Source organism: Phacochoerus africanus, chromosome 5, assembly GCF_016906955.1.
Source record: "Phacochoerus africanus isolate WHEZ1 chromosome 5, ROS_Pafr_v1, whole genome shotgun sequence".
Classification (NCBI taxonomy): Eukaryota; Metazoa; Chordata; class Mammalia; order Artiodactyla; family Suidae; genus Phacochoerus; species Phacochoerus africanus.
The window spans coordinates 3978353-3993518 of NC_062548.1; the positions used below are offsets into that span (position 1 = coordinate 3978353).

Below are 15166 nucleotides of genomic sequence, written 5' to 3' on the forward strand. Positions count from 1 at the left end.
TTGCCGTGAGCTGTGGTGCAGGCGGCAGACGCGGCTCGGATCCTGCGTTGCTGTGGCTCTGGCGTAGGCTGGCGGCTACAGCTCCGATGAGACCCCTAGCCTGGGAACCTCCATGTGCTGCAGGAGAGGCCCTAGAAAAGGCAAAAAAAGATAAAAAATATATATATATACAAGGAAGGTCAGCTGAAGATACCCCAAAGGAGCAGTTAACCCCCAGATTCTCGCCCCAGGCCTGGCAGGAGAAGCGCGGCTTACTTAGGGAGAAGACTGGACTTTAGGCGTGTGGGATGAGGGGCCCTCCAGAAGGAGGTGACACAAATGTCAGGGCAGTGGGAGGGGTGGGCTGGAGGATGGCTCTTTCTAATTTTAAGCCTTGAGGAAGAATCTGACCTTTTCAAGCAATACCTACATTGCTTAAAGATAAAAATTAAACTTAAAAAAGTAAAAAAAAAAAAACCAAACCCCCCAAAACACCCCCAAATTAAGGTCTCCACTGGGTTTGGTCATTCGGATGGTTTCTCTGTGCTGGTCCAGGGCATAGATTAGGAAGCAGCTGCACCTGGAGCCCGCAGCTTTGCAGGGCATCAGTGGGGCCCGAGGTCCAGCAAAGTGGGGTCCGGGGAATAGAGGGTGCTCCTGTAACAACTTCAAAATTTCTTCCCAACTTAGGCTCTCTCTTCCCTTTCATTTTTCCCCCAAACTCGATAATCTATCATGTACTTTGCCTCGCTTCAGGCTATGCCATTAATAACAATAGAAACAGCATTTTTTTTGCCTGTCGCCTTTCTCCAAGGCAACTCAGATGGTGTCTAAAGCTTTCCTGTGCATACAGAGTACTTGTGAATTTTGTTAAAATGCAGATTCTAATTTAGTCAGTCTTGGGTAGGGTAGGGCCTGAAGGTCTGCATTTCTAACCAGCTTTCAAGTGAGGCCGTGGTGCCTCTCCATCTACCACGCTCAGAGAAGCACGAGGCAAGTTGATGGGGTGGTGGAAACCTTTTATATCTTTTTTTTTTTTTGTCTTTTTGCCTTTTATAGGGCCGCTTCCTGCAGCAAATGGAGGTTCCCAGGCTAGGGGTCTAATCAGAGCTGTAGCCGCCAGTCTACACCACAGCTCATAGCAACGCCGGATCCTTAACCCACTGAGCAAGGCCAGGGACTGAACCCGTAACCTCATGGTTCCTAGTCGGATTTGTTACCCACTGCGCCACGACAGGAACTCTGGAAGCCTTTTATATCTTGATTGTGGCAGCGATTACAAAGGTATAAACTTTATCCAAATTCCCTGGACGGTATAGTTAAAATGGGTGCATTTTATTGTACATAAATTATCCTTTATGCAAGATGACTTTCAAGGGAAAATCCATTTTAAATGGATTATAGATATAAATGTGGAAGATGAACCAATCAAGCTTTTAGGAGGAAACACACACCTTGGAGCCAGCATATCTTTCTTAAGCAGGACTCAAAAAAAAAAGGTGAGCCATGAAGAAAAAAACCACATGAATTGGATTCCATGAACTTAAAACCTTCTGAGTTTTAACAGAGTTATAAGGCCAACGATAAGCTCATAACGGAGTCAAAAGGCAAACGATAAGCTGAAGGAAGGTGTCTGCAATCTCTGCACCTGACCAATGACTCCTACCTGTCATATGTAAAGAACGACTCCAACTCAATAAGAAAAAGACAAACCAACCAAACAACACAGGCAGAACCCTTGAAGAGACACTTCACAGAGGAGGACGGGCGACACGGCTGAGAGACACATGGAGAGGCACTGGACTTAGTCACCAGTCACAGGTAAAGTGAAACCACAAAAGGATTTGTTTTGACTGCACAGCCTTGGAACAGCTCAAATGAAGAGACCAACAAGGCTGCATGCGAGGAAAGTGTGGAGCAACCGGAAGGCTCATCCATGACGGACGGGGGTGTGGTTTGCACCAAAATCCTCAGAGAACTACTTGGCTGTATTGATTAGAACTGGATATAAAGATACCCTAAGATCCAGCAAAGCCACCGCTGGGTGGAAATACAAACCCGTGTCTCCAGAATGCAAGTATAAGAATGCTCAAAGCAGAAAAGGGAACCCTCCTGCACTGTTGGTGGGAATGTCAACTGGGACAGCCACTATGGAGAACAGTTTGGACATACCTTAGAAATCTATACATAGAACTTCCATATGACCCCGCAATCCCACTCTTGGGCATCTATCCGGACAAAACTCTACTTAAAAGAGACACGTGCACCCGCATGTTCATTGCAGCACTATTCACAAGAGCCAGGACATGGAAACAACCCAAATGTCCATCGACAGAGGATTGGATTCGGAAGAGGTGGCATATATACACAATGGAATACTACTCAGCCATCAAAAAGAATGACATAATGCCATTTGCAGCAACATGGATGGAGCTAGAGAATCTCATACTGAGGGAAATGAGCCAGAAAGACAAAGACAAATACCATGTGATCTCACTTATAACTGGAATCTAATATCCAGCACAAATGAACATCTCCACAGAAAGGAAAATCATGGACTTGGAGAAGAGACTTGTGGCTGCCTGATGGGAGGGGAGGGAGTGGGAGGGATGGGGAGCTTGGGCTTATCAGACACAACTTAGGATAGATTTACAAGGAGATCCTGCTGAGTAGCATTGAGAACTATGTCTAGATACTCATGTTGCAACAGAAGAAAGGCTGGGGGGAAAAAATGTAATTGTAATGTATACATGTAAGGATAACCTGACCCCCTTGCTGTACAGTGGGAAAATAAAAAAATTAAAAAAAAGAATGCTCAAAGCAGCCTGATTCATAATGGTCTCAAATTGGAAATAACGCAATTATCCATCAATAGTGGTCCAGATAAAACGTGGAATATCCAGGAGTTCCCTGGCGGCTCAGTGGGTTAAGGATCTGGCACTGTCACTGCTGTGGCTCTGGTTTCGGCTGTGACGGGGGTTTGATCCCAGGCCTGGGAACATCCCCATACTGTGGGCGTGGCCAAAAAAGCGGAATATTTAGAAAACAGACTCTCACAGGCAGTAAAAATAGGAAAGCAATACTGCTCCTTCCAGCAGGATAGATGAAGTCAGGGCTGTCGGATAAACTACAGGGCCCCCAGGTAGATCTGTATCTTGAATAAACAATGAATCTTTTTTTTTTTTTTTAAGAACGTGAATGTCCCGTGCAGAATTTGGGGACATAGGCATCCTAAAAATGATCATTCTATGAAAACTCATTACTATTTTTAATTACAATATTATTTTTCAGCTGGTCTCGTTCTGTGTCCCGTCTGGGTGCGGGGGGCACTTTGTGAAAATTGGCTGTGCACACACTGAGAATGTGGGCAATTTGCCGGACAAATGCTAAGCTTCAATACAAAGTTAATTGGAAATAACGACACAGCTAATCCTGGCCCTCGTCCCATCAGGAGGGCCCTCCCTGCCTCTTGCCCTGAGTCTCCCATCTGTTTCCCACACCGCTGCTTGTGATCTTTTGAACCTGCACATCCAGCCTGGCTCCCGGCCACGGCTCCGGCGCCCTCGCCCACAGGACGGCATCTGCCTCCTTGGCGCAGCATCTGGGGGCTCTCAGGGACCCTCCTCCCCCGTCCCCACCTCTCCACATCTTTTGGCCAACGCCAATGCTCATCACACCTCCATGGCTTTTGCCACGTGCTGCTTCTCTGGGGGCCCTCCCCGCTTCGCTGCCTGGCAAAAGCCTCATTATTTTCCCTGTCTCATTTCAGCTTCCCATCGGCCCTGGAGGTCTCTCCGTCACCCTGGGGCAGATCTGGGCACCCATAGCCCTCACTCCACCTTCTCTGTGCGTCTTCAGCTTGTAACTGGCTATCTCCTCCCTGGACTACAGGCTTGATGGGCGGAGGCGGGGGGGGGGGGCGGCCCTTATATCTTTTATTCCTGGCACCTAGTGGAGTGCCCGTGACTAGCAGGTGCCGGGTACTTGCTAAGGGCTGAAGAAGTGGGTAACGGGGGTAACGAATGTGAATGGAGGGGCTCGGGCGAGGAATGTAAACAAATGTTTTGCAAACGGATCGTGCTAGATCTTAGGTCTGGTCAAAGGCCTTCAGAACTTGCTACCTGAGCGGCACACCTGTCCCAGGAGTGCACACCTGTTCCCCCCACCGTGCCTTCCTGAAGGCCCTGCACAGGGCATCCCAGCCATCTTCCTTGGTCGGGAGGAGGGATGCTGTTTCTACACCTGTTTGTCTCACTGATGCTTTCAGTGACTTGTCCAAGGTCACCTGCTGGGAGGGGCAGAGCCCACACGCAGTGCCCTTGTTATTCTGTGAAACACACCAGGCGCTGAATCACGAAAATGCCCCCACGGAGCAAAACAGACAAGGGAGAAGGCGTCGGTGGCCACTCTGCCTCTGGCAGCTCTGTGACTCAGGCAGCCTTTCTGGTCCCTCTCAAATCAGTCTCTGTGGGTGGCCACCCCCTCTCGTGGAATGGCCCGTGGGGAAGGGACGTTCCCCCCCTCAAGCCGCCAGACACAGCATTCAGCTCTGTCCAGGGACTCTCAACTCCTGCCTGAGATTTTCAGGTTTGAAGCAAAACAAAAATCTGATTCACTGTTTCCAGTCCTTACAGGAAACTCAAGCTCTTTATTTTTCTGCCACTTAAAAAAAAGAAAAAGAAAAAATCAAACCTTTCTATCTTAGAAGAGGTTTGAATGCTTCTCATTTCACACCGCACCAAACATCGTTCACGACAAAGGCTGCAGACAGAGGAAGCCCAAAGTAAAAGAGGAAAATGAAATGCATTCCAATAAAACACACTCACCAATAAATAAGAGCCTGAGCAATGAATCCGACTCAGAATATACTACTGGCAAGAAGAAATGCCCCAAAGCTTTGCTTAAACCAAATAATGTAAGAACAGATGGCTCCCCTGGGTCTCCGGGAAAAGTTAATGCATACAGGAAGCTGCAAACAGAGACGCTGTTTGGGATTTTGGCAGAAAACACAAGGCATTAACAACATTCAAGGTGAAAGAAGGGAGACTTGTAGATTTAGGGAAAGGATGCTTTTTTTCATCAGGTAACAAAAACTGATATATCTGGATATCTCCCCAGGATTCCCACAGGCTGCAGGGCATAGGCCCGCGCCCGAAATTAACCAAAGCTGCGCCCAGCATCGCTCTGGGGAGACCCACGGCTCCCAGTGGCCTGGCTGGGGAATTAATTTAACTCCAGGGATTTGGATAATAAGGAGGAGCCCTTGAGGGAGACAAAAATTTATTTAAGGAAGATGTTTCTCCTCCCGTGGTACAGAAGCACCTCGAAGTGATGGGGTGACCGGGGGCGGGGGGCGGGGGTGGCGGCGCCCAGTAGCTGAAAGGCCCTGGAAGAGGCTTCCTGGCTTGCACCTGCCCCAGGGGCTGAGAAAGATGCTGAGACCTTCCAAGCTCAGACAGATCACACCCCACACCCCATTCTCCTCATCACCAGGGAAATTCGAATGGCACTGCCTTGCCCCGCCCCCCCCGGGGCGGGGGGCAACAATGAAGGCAAAGGCTTTTGCCCAGCCTAAGAAGACGGTTTAGAGGAAAGCGTGACTAACACAAAGCCATGACTAGGGAGGTCAATTAATAACCACGAAGCCTTGCCTTTCTATAACGCTCTGTTATTTTCAAAGCAATTTTTCACCCACTATCTCACATGCTTCTCCAAGCAATTTTGTACGGTAGGAAGGCAGGGATTATTCATCTCCATCTTGTCCAAGAAGAAACAAAATCTGGGGATAGCCAAGTGATCTGCTCAAGGTCACGGGCGCCAGCACAGATTTTTAAGGCAGGGAGAGTTCTCAGGGGGGAGGAGCCAGGGCAGGGATGCCTGGTGGGGGCACCTGGGGCTGCACTTGTCAGTTTCACACCCACAGCAGACATGGGCAATCGATCACAGAGCTGGGGAGGGGGGCGGGCTTCTCCAACAAGCCATGACTAGCTGCCAGGAGCTGGACCTCAAGGTGAAACCCATTTGCCATCAATGAGGAAACTGAGCCCAGAGCAGAGGCAGGCCGGGGCCAAGATGGCCTAAGGATGATTGGCCCAGAACCCCGGGCCCACCTTCGGAGCCCCTGAGTCTCTCTGGTCCATCATGCTAAGCCCCATCGGCCAGGGAACAAGGTCCCTCTGGAAGATGCATCCACCAGGCCCGGGAAGGACACTCTTGGTGGCCAAGCCAGAGCAAAGGGGGTTTCTGTGCTGTGTGTAGACACATTTCTATTCCTAAGGGAGGAATCAAGGACCAGCCAAGGTTTTGAAGCCTGAGCATTTGGCAGGATGGAAGAGCAGATGTTGGAGTCTGGACCCACTCCACGTCCAGGGGAACACGTCCAGACAGTTGGCTACTTAAGTCCAGCATCCAAGTGCGGAGGCCAGGGAGGAGATGGCAACTTGGAAGCCGTGAGACTGGGTGGGACCCCCCAGGAAGGCGCCCCGAGGGGACTCTGACCTTAGAGTGTCAGGGGACACAGAGGAATCAGAAGAGAGAGACTATGAGGAGAGGGCAGTAAGGCAGGAGGAAACCAGGAGAGGGTACCAACTCACAGTTCAAGAAGAGAGACGGAGCCACCATGTCAAATGCCTCGGAGAGGTCCCTGCCCCGCCAGGGACCAAGAGTGGACCACTGGGCTTGGCGGCTTGGAGGCTGCTGATGACCCTGATGAGAGCTACTTAAAGTCAGCGCTGGGGCAAAAGCCTGACTGGAGCAGGTGCAAGACAGAGGGGAGGGGCGGGAATGGCGACTGACCGTGGACAACACGTTCTGAGAGCTCACCTGTCAAGGTGTGATGCACTGATGTGTGTGTCCAAATTTGGATGCTGAAGCCCTAAGCCCACTACCTGTAGTTGGAAACAAAGCCTTTCAAGAGTGATGGAGTTAAAATGCGGCCCTAATCCACTGGGGCTGGTGCCCTTGTAAGAGGAGATAGGACAGAGAGACGCCAGAGGTGTTCGCACACAGAGGGCCGGCCACGTGAGAAGGTGGTCACCTACAAGCAAGGAGAGAGGCCTGTGGAGATGCTCACCTGCCCACACCTTCCTCGCAGACTTCCAGCCTCCAGAACAGTGAGAGAGGAAACTTTGATTGTGTCAGCCCCTGGGTCTGCGGTCCTTGGCTGCAGCAGGCCCAGCAGATGCGCACGGAAAGGGTACAGAGCGAGGCAGTGACAGCTGCGAGGGAATGTAAAATCCACGCAGGTTTGGTTTTTTTCTTTAAAGGTGGATGGAACTGCAGCGTATTTGCACCCTGACGGGAACGATCTTTGTAGGGAAGGGAAAAAGATGATGCGGGAGAGAAAAGATGCATCCTCAGATGGACAAGGTGGGCTCTGGGGTCTGAGTGCAGAGGCAGGTCTGGGCGAGTGAAGGCTGAGGGCCCAGGGAGGCTGGGCTGGATGCAGGATGCAGGATGCAGGATGGTCATGACCTAGGGCAGGGGGGCCTCTCGGGCCCGGGTAGTCTGGTGTGAGCGATTTAGTTTTCAAGGTGTATTTTATTTTATTTCATTAGTTAATTTATTTTTTGGCCATGCCCACAGCATGCAAAGTTTCCCAGCCAGCGATGGAACCCGCACCACGGCAGGGACCACACTGGATCCTTAACCCGCTGGGCCACCAGGGAACCCCTCACATGTGCATTTTAAAATTAAGTGCAATTTTAAAAGATACAAAGTTGAGGGGATGGAGTTCCTGCTGTGATGCAGCAGAAACGAATCCGACTGGGAACCATGAGGTGGCGGGTTGGATCCCTGGCCTCGCTCTGTGGGTTAAGGATCCGGTGTTGCCATGAGCTGTGGTGTAGCGGGCAGATGTGGGTTGGATCTGGCATAGCTGTGGCTGTAGTGGAGGCTGGCAGCTGTAGCTCTGATTGGCCCCTGAGCCTGGGAACCTCCATATGCCACAGGTGCAGCCCTGAAAAAAAAAAAGGAAAAAAAAATATATTGGGAAACAGACTGACACCTGCTAGAGTCAGGTGGTCCCGGGCTTGGAGCAGTTACAGAAAACTATCCTTTTCTTCCTTGGCCACTTGCCTTGATGACCTAACACCTCCCGAAACTGAGACCCATGTGTCTCTGGAGCCGCATGAAAGAGCCTGTTCTCAGAGCACAGAAGACACGGCTGTTGAAGATGGAAAAGTCCCACAAGGAACGGGGACCCTCCCTGTGTCTCAGCAGCCCACCCTCAAACAGGGATGGCTGTGGACCTCGGCTCCCCAGGCACCACAGGGGTTCACAAATTGGTTTTGAAAAGCATCTGAGAACTGAAGACAGCTGCCTTGGAGAGAAGCGCAAGGGAGCGTTATTATTCAACCGAATAACCATCTGACCCTCGAATCCCTTTTTCAAAAGGCCACGTCTTCTTAGAAAACTTCAGGGAGACACCGACTCCTTGCTCAGAGGCAGGGAACCAAGCTGCAACGTCAGCACAAGGCAGTTTTACTTCCTATCAACATCTGGCCACTGAAATGACCATCGGCTAAGCCTCCAGTAATGCTGGCACAGGGTTCCGGTTTGCCCTCCGATGGGGAAAAAAAAAGGGGGGGGTCATCATCGCCAAGACTTCTAGAAGAATGTTCGCAGCAGCTCTCTCATAAGCACCCCAAACTGCACACAACGTTCCCGTTTAGCCACGGGAGAATGGACAAATTGTGGCCACCGCTCACGATGCACTGTGATGCAGCAACGAAAAAGCCCCGTGAGTGCTGCCCGCAGGATGAGTCCGAAAACGGAGAGACAAAACAGTGTGCGCCACGCCACGGATGTGAGTTCAAGTTCAGGCTAAGGGGGTGGGGGCTTCGCAACTGGGAAGGGACATGAGACACCCTCTGCACCACCCTCCCCGCCCCTGCAGGCCTGGAAAGGAGCTGTGTCTGGAGCTGGGTGACTGGTTACCTGGGTGGGTGTGAAGATGGCACCATCAGGCTGCTTCAGCTGGGGGACAGTGTTCTGTGTGCCCCAACTTCGTTTCAAACAAATCCTTTGTTGTTTGTTTAAGCAATCGGTGTGCCTTTCAACAGGAGGGCAAGTGATTTCTCTTACTGGGACACGGCTGAAATCAGAAGTCACTGCCAGAGAGACTCACTTCCTGCAAACCAGCAGGTGGGGAACCAGGGCAGCTAGGATTAGGCCAGGCAGCAGCAGATGGGACCATTGCCCTCGCTATTCTCTTCTGAACTTGGTTTTTCTTTCTCATTTTCTTAATCAGGATGATAATAGCTGCTGAGGGTAAAAAAAAAAAAACCACTGCTGGTGGGAATGTAAATTGGCACAACCACTATGGAAACAGTATGGAGGCACCTTAGAAAACTATACATAGAACCGCCACATGACCCAGCAACCCACTCCTGGGCATATACCCAGATAGAAGTTCCCTTGAAAAAGACACATGTGCCCCCATGTTCACTGCAGCACTATTCACAACAGCGAAGACATGGAAACAACCTAAACGTCCATTGACAGATGATTGGATTAGGAAGATGTCACACACATACACACACAATGGAATATTACTCAGCCATGAAAAAGAACAAAATCATGCCATTTGCAGCAACATGGATGGAACTAGAGACTCTCATACTAAGTGAAGTCAGAGAAAGACAAATATCTTATGATATCACTTTTATCTGGAATCTAATATACAGCACAAACGAATCTTTCCACAGAAAAGAAACTCATGGACTGGGAGAACAGACTTGTGGTTGCCAAGGGGGAGGGAGTGGGATGGACAGGGAACTTGGGGTTAATAGATGCAGACTATTGCCTTTGGAATGGATAAGCAATGAGATCCTGCTGTGTGGCCCTGTAGCACTGAGAACTGTCTAGTCACTTACGATGGAGCATGATAGAGGATAATGTGAGAAAAAGAATGTATACATGTACGTGTAACTGGGTGACCTTGCTGTAGAGTAGAAAAGTTATAGAACACTGTGAACCAGCTATAATGGAAAAAATAAAAATCATTATAAATGAAAAAAAAAGGAAAGGACACAAAATAAATACTAGAATTTTTTCCCCTTGGTCCCTGAACCCCCATTCCCCAGACATCCTACTAGAGGAGTTTCTTTCTTTTCTTTTCTTTTTCTTTCTTTTCTTTTCTTTTCTTTTTTTTTTTTTTTTTTTTTTTTTTTTTGGTCTTTAGGGCTGCAGCCTCGGCATATGGAGGTTCCCAGGCTAGGGGTCGAATCAGAGCTGTAGCTGCCGGCCTGCACCACAGCCACAGCAACGTCAGATCCAGGCCGCATCTGCGACCTACACCACAGCTCACGGCAACACCAGATCCTTAACCCACTGAGCAGGGTCAGGAATCAAACCTGAGGCCTCATGGATACTAGTCGGGTTTGTTACCACTGAGCCACGACGGGAACTCCTAGAGCAGTTTCTTATTCATGCCAGTGGCTTCTTCCAGAAAGTCCCTCTATGTCCCTGTCTCATTAACAGCCTCCCGAAATTCCACTGTCTGGATAAACCTTGCTTTTTGGAGCATTTGTGTGGTTTTGAGCTTTCCCCCATAAAAACAATGCTACAAGGAACCCTGACAGGCAAAAAAAAAAAAAAAAAAGACGGACAAGTCTCTCCGCAAGAGAATTTCTTAGAGGCGGAATTCCTGGTTTACTCACTTATCATCTTGGCAAATACGGTTAAAGCCACAGCCCATTAGATCACGGGTTTCCCTCTCTTTTGCCAATACTAGATTTTATCAAACGTTTTGACCCTCGCCACTCTGACAGTGATAAAGATGGCACATCCCTGTTGTATTTCTTTACATCTATTCATCATACATGACGGCTGGGGCTCAGTCTATTTGAGTTCTGCTTTTTCACATCCTTTAAGCATTTTTCTCCTGGGTTGGGTGCCCCAATTCTGGAGTTGGCCAGCGACGGTTGGAGGGCCTCTCCTGCGCTGTCCAGCCTGCACCAGGGGCCAGATCCAGTCCCGCTACGACGACAGGGCTGAGCTGCCTCCACAGTGCCTAAAAGAACTACTGTCTGGACCTTTTCAGAAAAAGTCTGCCGATGCCCGCATCTCAGGGATTTCTTCTGAGAGCGCTCTGTAAATTAAGGAACTAGCTTGTCACGTGAACCCGGTTTTGCTTTCTATCTCCCACCCCCAATTCTGTCACAAATAACCAAGTCAGAAGGGCACCTTCACAGGCAGAGCTCGCGCTCTGATTGGAAAGACTTGCGTCTATATTAACTTAAGAGGCGGGGCTTCAAACCCATTTTACCCACGTGGCAACGGAGGCTCAGAGCCATTGGTGACTTTCAAGGTCACACCGCCAGTACGTGGCAAAGCCAGGGTGGACGCCCTTTCTAAAGCCAGGCTCCAAGTCCCTGGATCTGTCCCCTGGAGGACCCGGACTCTCCACGGACAGGGCCAGCACCTGGGGAGGAGGCTGGTTGTGCAAAGCAGAGGTCTTGGCGATGCTGACGCAGCCTCGGGGAGGTATGGGGGACAGCCTGGGGCCCTGCCTGGTCACGGCCACACCTGAGTGTGGTGACTCACATTCCTGAGCTGCAGTGGGGGTGGGAAAGAAGGCCACACCCTCAACTCAGAAGCCACTCAGGGGCGCGTGGGAATGGGGAGCCCCCCACCTCAGGCTCACCACCTTGCCTGTGGGGCTGGACCAGGCGGCTTCATCACCTCTCAGCGCTGGCCCATGACACAAATTTGACAGCGACCATTCTAATCTCACAGCCCTGAATAAACCACGGACAAGAAGGCAACCCTCCTGAAAAAAGTCACCCCACGAAAACGACTGACCCGCAAGTGGCAGGTGCCCAAAGAGACTTGGGTGGGGGATGGTGCACGGGGCGTGTTCTGCACGTGTCACGTCACCAGCCACGTCCTTCCTGTGGGCTGGACCGCAGGTGAGGAGGCTGGCATCTGGGCATTTGCCAACTTAATTTTTCTTTTGCAGAAAAGTGATTTTAAGGGGCTTCCTTGGCGGTCAGCCTTTCATTTCGGTCTGCATATTTCAATCAATCCAAATTTTTCTGGACCAACTGGCCTGCTTTGGCTGTGGAGAAATGACATGGCCTGAAGCTCCTTCCGCCCCCTCCCCCTCCAAGCCTGGGATCCCGAAGGTGGGACCTGGGCCTCCACTCCCTTCGTTCCTTCATCTGACTTTAACACACGCTTTCCAGATCTGGTCACACTCTGTGTCCAGCTGGTCATCTGGGAATTCTGGCCATGGGCTTGACCGTCGTGCGGACTGCCAGAAGGCGCTGTCTGCAAGGCCAAGGGCAAGGCAAGAGAGCACAGAAGGCAGCTTTAAGCTGATAGGAGGTGCTCCAATTATCAGCATCTGGGCCTCCATCTCATCGCAATCATCTGAACAGAGGGACTCGATCCGGCCTTTCACGCATGAAGTGCTAGACACGCCAAGCCAGTCCTGGCAGCCTGGGGAAGCAAAGCCTCTGTGGGAAGGTGCAGAAACACCACGCAGGACAGTGGAGAGGAAGTCAGCACTTCCTCAGCCCAGAATCTTCTCGTAACCCCTGGGCCCTTGAGTCCCACCACCTCCCCCGCCCGCCTCCCAGCATCCTCCCTTCCCTCAATCCTTCGTCACAGCGACACAGACCGTACAGCCTGAACCACTTAAGGGGAGACATTTGGGTGTCACGTTCCTTCTGCGTGTCCCCCACGGTGCCCGGCACGGTGTCCCCCAGACAGTGCCCACTGAGCGATTCTAACAAGGACCATCACTGTCAGAAGAAGAGTTAGGTTTATGCGTCATTTTGTAAGATCGCATAAAGGATGAACAGATAAACAGAATGTGGCCCGTCCGTAAAGTGGAATATTATTCAGCCTTTAAAAAGAAGGCAATTCTGACACCTGCTGCAACAGGGGTGAAGTCTGAGAACGTGATGCCAAGCCAGACACAAGTACTGGAGGATTCCACCTCCACAGGGTCCCTAAAGGAGCCACATTCATAGAGATGGAAAGTAGAAAAGCAGTTACCAGGGGCTGGAGGACAGGGAAAAAGTGGGGTTGCTGTTTAATGGAGACAGAGCTTCCTTTGGGGAAGATGGAACGTTCTGGAGACGGATGGTGGGTGATGGCTGCACAACAATGTCAATGCATTAATACCCCTGAACCGTACACTTCGAAGCAGTTAAGACGGTAAATTTTACATTAGCTGCATTTCACCACAACTAAAAAACATCATGCAAAGGACCATTCGCGCAGACTCAAGATTGCAGAGGCTGGTGGGGCTATGAGCCTTCCTTTCTGATGTGGGAGCTCATAAAATCCACGTCCATCCAAACCACTTTGCTGGGATGTGACAAAGCTGAGACCCGGGTCCCTTGGCTCCGGTCCACGGCAGGACCACCACCTCTTTACAGCGGCCTTGGGGCTGGAGCGAAGCAGAGACAAGGGCGAGGGCAGAAGTGGAGAATTTAGCTGAATTCCCATTCTCGCATTAACTCACGGCGCTTGGGTTTTCCAATGCACATTAGCCACAGAGCAAGTTCTCAATAGCTGTCCACTCCCGGCCCAACATCCTTTCCTTCCTGGGAGGCTGGTAGCCCCGCACTTTCCGGGAGGGGCTGTCAATGTCGGGAGACCTCTTCTGATGTTACAGGGGCAGGCTGGGCGAGGTGAGTTTGGTCCAAGACCAGGTTTGGGTGGATGGACGGCCCTCTGCCGACTCCACCCAGAGCAGCTGTCAGGAAGCTCAGACACATCCAGGTCCAAGAGGCCCTGCTGCCTGCACCACAACTGGCTCCCTGGGACCCTCCAACTGTGCTCTGAGCTCTGAAAAGAACCCCTCCCCCGTCCTGGGCCAAGAGCTGGGGAGACCCTAGGGGGAAGCCCTTCCAGCCCCAGCAGTGTCTTGGGGAAGGTCAAATCCCAAAGGAAGGGACCTCCGGCCAGAGGCCACTAGGAGCTCATCCTGGCATTTTGGGAGCCTGGGCCCCTCCTGGCTCCACACTCTCCCCGTGGGAGGGGCTGTCGTCTCTCCCCTCCCCTCGCAGGGGCCCCACCTTCTCGGGAGCCTCCGAGTCAGGCCTGGCTGTGGTCTGGAAACTTCCTGCCCTTTCAGGTCTTAGAAAAGGTTTTCTTCCTTCCTCTGGGGCAGGTGTGCACCAAGGGCCACCCTGCTGGGCCGCTGGCCCGGTGCCCCTTTCATCCTTTTCTTCTCTGAGGGGCGTGGGGACTTTGCCAGGCGGAGCCACTCAGGGACAGGTGGCCCCAGAGAAACCCGGAGGCGAGACACGGAGAGATGGAAAGTGGAAGAAAGGAAAAGGTTTTGGGGGGGGAGGAGAGAGGGAGATGGAGAAAGAAGGAAAAGGAGGAAAGACGGCGAGAGGGATGGGGGTCCAGTCCCTGCAGACCCCCGCGCACCGCCCGGACTCTGTGCCCCCCGGTGCGGGCCTCTGCCCCCCCTCCCGCATCTCTTCTCTCGCAGCCGCGTCCCCCACCACGACGGCGCCGCCCCAATGTGGCCCCCGCGGTCCCCCCCGTCTCCACCCCCGCGTCCGCGGCGCCTACCTGGGCCGCTCATGCTCCGCCAGCCACGGCGCCTCCTCCGCGCAGGCCGCCGGCTTCCTCCCAGCGCTCTGGGTCTCGGTCCGGGCCGCCCGGACCGTCCGAGGGGCGCAGCCCGCCCAGGGGCTGCAGGGCCGGGAGGGGGCTGCGCGACGCCCAGGCAGGACTCAGGAGACCAGAGGAGGCAAAAGAGAGAAAAAAGGAGAGAAAGTGTGTCATAGGCTGGAAGGGGGAGGGAAATGCAAAACCCGACAGGAAATGAGACTTAAAAAAAAATGCAAAAGGTTAGAAAATGAGATAAGGAAGAGGGGGAGGGGTGGAGCCTGGGTCCCAACCCTGGAGGAGGGAGGCGATGAGGTGGGGATGGGGAGTGGCTCCGGGGTGAGAGGCTGCGGGGCCGTGGGCGGGGTGGGCTTGGGGCCGGAGACCCCCAGGCGGCCTCCGGGAGGCCCTGCCCCAGCTGGGATGAGGCTGGGCCCCTGCCTGGGGCTTCAGCCCCCACCTGCTCTGACCCCAGAGCCACCCACTCGGGTTCAGGGACCTGCCAGAGCCCAGGAGCAGCCTTGGGGAGGGTCGCCCCCTTCTAGGCTCTGCAGGCTCTGCCCCCCACTTTGAAGATTCCCCCAGAGGCCTCAGTGGGATGTGGGGT

At 52.3% G+C, this 15166-nt stretch overlaps 1 protein-coding gene across 3 annotated transcripts in view; it reads right to left on the reverse strand.

Moving 5' to 3' along the window:
• The window catches only part of CARD11 (caspase recruitment domain family member 11), a 123079-nt gene extending 108332 nt beyond the window's left edge, over positions 1 to 14747 (reverse strand). For all 3 annotated transcript variants that reach the window (XM_047779446.1, XM_047779444.1, XM_047779448.1), the window contains exon 1: positions 14521 to 14747. The gene's annotated coding sequence lies outside the window, so the exon portion shown is untranslated. The remainder of the gene's footprint in view (positions 1 to 14520) is intronic.
• Between the last annotated feature and the right edge of the window lie 419 nt (positions 14748 to 15166).